At 43.5% G+C, this 2,500-nt stretch overlaps 1 protein-coding gene across 2 annotated transcripts in view; it reads right to left on the bottom strand.

The window, feature by feature from the left end:
- The window catches only part of plxnb1b (plexin b1b), a 170,455-nt gene that overhangs the window by 49,734 nt on the left and 118,221 nt on the right, over window positions 1–2,500 (bottom strand). The window lies entirely within an intron of this gene.

Raw genomic sequence — 2,500 nt, 5'->3', positions numbered from 1 at the left:
AAGAGAGAGAGACAGCGAGTGAGTCATGTTGAGTGAATTATGTTGAATAAAAGAAATGTATAAAGACATGCATGAGAGGAAATTAAAGAGGAAGAAAGTAAACAGAGCCATCCTGTTGGAGTCCAACTCCTCTTCCCATGGCCGCCTGCAGCAACATTTAGCTTGGAAAGATCAGACTGTTTTCATACAAGTGTGTGTGTGTGTGCGTGTGTGTGTGCGTGAGTGTGTGTGTGTGAGTGCGTGAGTGTGTGCGTGAGTGTGTGCATGAGTGTGTGCGTGCGTGTGTGAGAGAGAGAGAATGTATGTGCGTGCGCGTGTGTGTGTGTATGCGTGCATGTGTATGCGTGCATGTGTGCGTGTGTGTGTGTGTGCAGTGTAGTGTGCATAGTTGTGCGTGTGTCTGCGCACGGTGTGCCTGTCCAAAGTACACCTCAAAACTTTCAGCGAGAGCGCTTGAGTTTCAGCCCCCCTTATGTAACCCACACCACTAAGAATATAATTTAACACACTGTGTTATTCCTCGGCGCTAAATTTAACTGTGTGTTTGTTTCCCTCTCTGGATCTGTACAGTACGGTGGCAGACGGGGGATTAGTAAGGATGGATGATATACATATACATTACAGTATGGAGGGAGTCTGGAGATGTTCATACGGCCAAAACAATGACATCAGCCCAGGAAGACCTATAGGCTTATTACTGTTTATGCAGAACTTAATACCGCCTTAAAGGGGCAGCCGCCGAATAATGGTTAAAGAGACGGGCTTGAAATCAAAAAGGCCCTTCAGCAAGGTTCTCCACTTCACATTGCTCTTAACCTGTATGTACGTAAACGTAAACGCGTTTGAAATCAGAGGGCATCATTTCCAGACCATTTCTCTACCACTCGTTTCCTGTCATCTCTTCACTGTCTCTGTCAAATAAAGGCATAAAAAGCCCCATAATATATATATTAAAAAACATGATTGATATAAAAATATTGCAAAATATTGGCACTAGTGTGGCACTAATGGTAGGGCACTCGTCTGCTATGCGGCCGACCCGGGTTCGATTCCCGGCCTGGGTCCTTTGCAGACCGTTCCCCGTCTCTCTCTCCCAACTTGTTTCCTGTCTCTCCTCCACTGTCCTGTCTGATAATAAACAATAAAGGCTTGAAGTTGAAAAGCCCCCAAAAATACTTAAAAAAAAAAATTGCATAGCAGCAGGTACTCCCTGGTTAGTATCGTCCACGGCAGAGTTGCCCTTAAGAACAAGGCACCTAACCGCACATGGTAGAGTTGCCCTTGAACGCGGCACCTAACCACACATGGTAGAGTTGCCCTTGAACACGGCACCTAACCGCACATTGCTGAGTTGGCCTTAAAGGGACACTGTGCAGGAAATGGTCAAAAAAGGTACTGCAACTATGCTGCTCATTGAAACTGGGCTGCCTATTGCCAAATGTGATCTTTACATGAAAGTTTACTTAGTAATAAACAAGTATCTAGTATGGTCCAACTACAGTCATTTTTGCAGCTAAAAATGGCTATATTTGGAAATTCAAAATGGCAGACCATGGAGAAGATCCCCTTTTTCATGTATGAAAAGTGCAAATTTTCCAGTCATAATTAATACTTAGAATTTGATGCTGGTGGTAGTGAATGGGCAGCATGAATTCTGGAAATGAACAACTAAAAATCTCACACAGTGTCCCTTTAAGCACAAGGCACCAGACCCCACATTTCTGAGTTGCCCTTGAGCAAGGCACCTACGGTAACCGCACATTGCTCCAAGGATTGCAATACTAATACTCTGTTCTGTATGTTAATTGTAAGTCGCTTTGGATAATAGCTCAAGTTATTGTGAGCGTAATGTAGTGTAATAATGTAAGGAGTTTAAAGCAAGGGGGGCAGATTAATTGGCCCCCTGTAATCATAATATCTCTAAATAGCACACGCCTGATTAGGATCGAATTGCCTTCCAATGTAAACAAGAAATTATACCAGGAATAGGACTAGGAAAAGACTGTTGCCAACATGGCTAACTCACTATACATGTAAATCACACCACAAATAGAACAGCAATGGAAACCCACTGCCAACACACATCACCCACAAATTGAGTTTGACTTTCACACACAAAAGTTCTCGCCAACAAGTTGTTTACAAAGTGGCGGAGGGTGGGAAAGAGATAAAAGCCCCTTTTTTAAATAGATCTCATCTACTTCCAAATGCCATGATGTAGTCTGTTGATCAGAGTGGAACGTGATAGTGCTGGTCTATTAATTCCTCTCAACTCTGAGATGCAGCCAAGGGGGCATGATGGTATAGCTTAGTCTTTCTCAACAGGGGCTTTACAGCCCCCCAGTAGGCATAAGGGAGCCCTTTGGGGTTGTTGAGAAGGAGGGTGTTAAGAGGGTGCTTATTTGCCAATGAGAAGCAATAGTCTTTCATTTTTTAGAGTAGAGTACAGTAGAGTACATCTATGATCTAGTATTTTATTAGGCTACTAAGTGGAGTGCTG

Source organism: Engraulis encrasicolus, chromosome 14 (assembly GCF_034702125.1).
Source record: "Engraulis encrasicolus isolate BLACKSEA-1 chromosome 14, IST_EnEncr_1.0, whole genome shotgun sequence".
NCBI lineage: Eukaryota > Metazoa > Chordata > Actinopteri > Clupeiformes > Engraulidae > Engraulis > Engraulis encrasicolus.
This window is presented reverse-complemented; position numbering and strand designations above follow the sequence as displayed.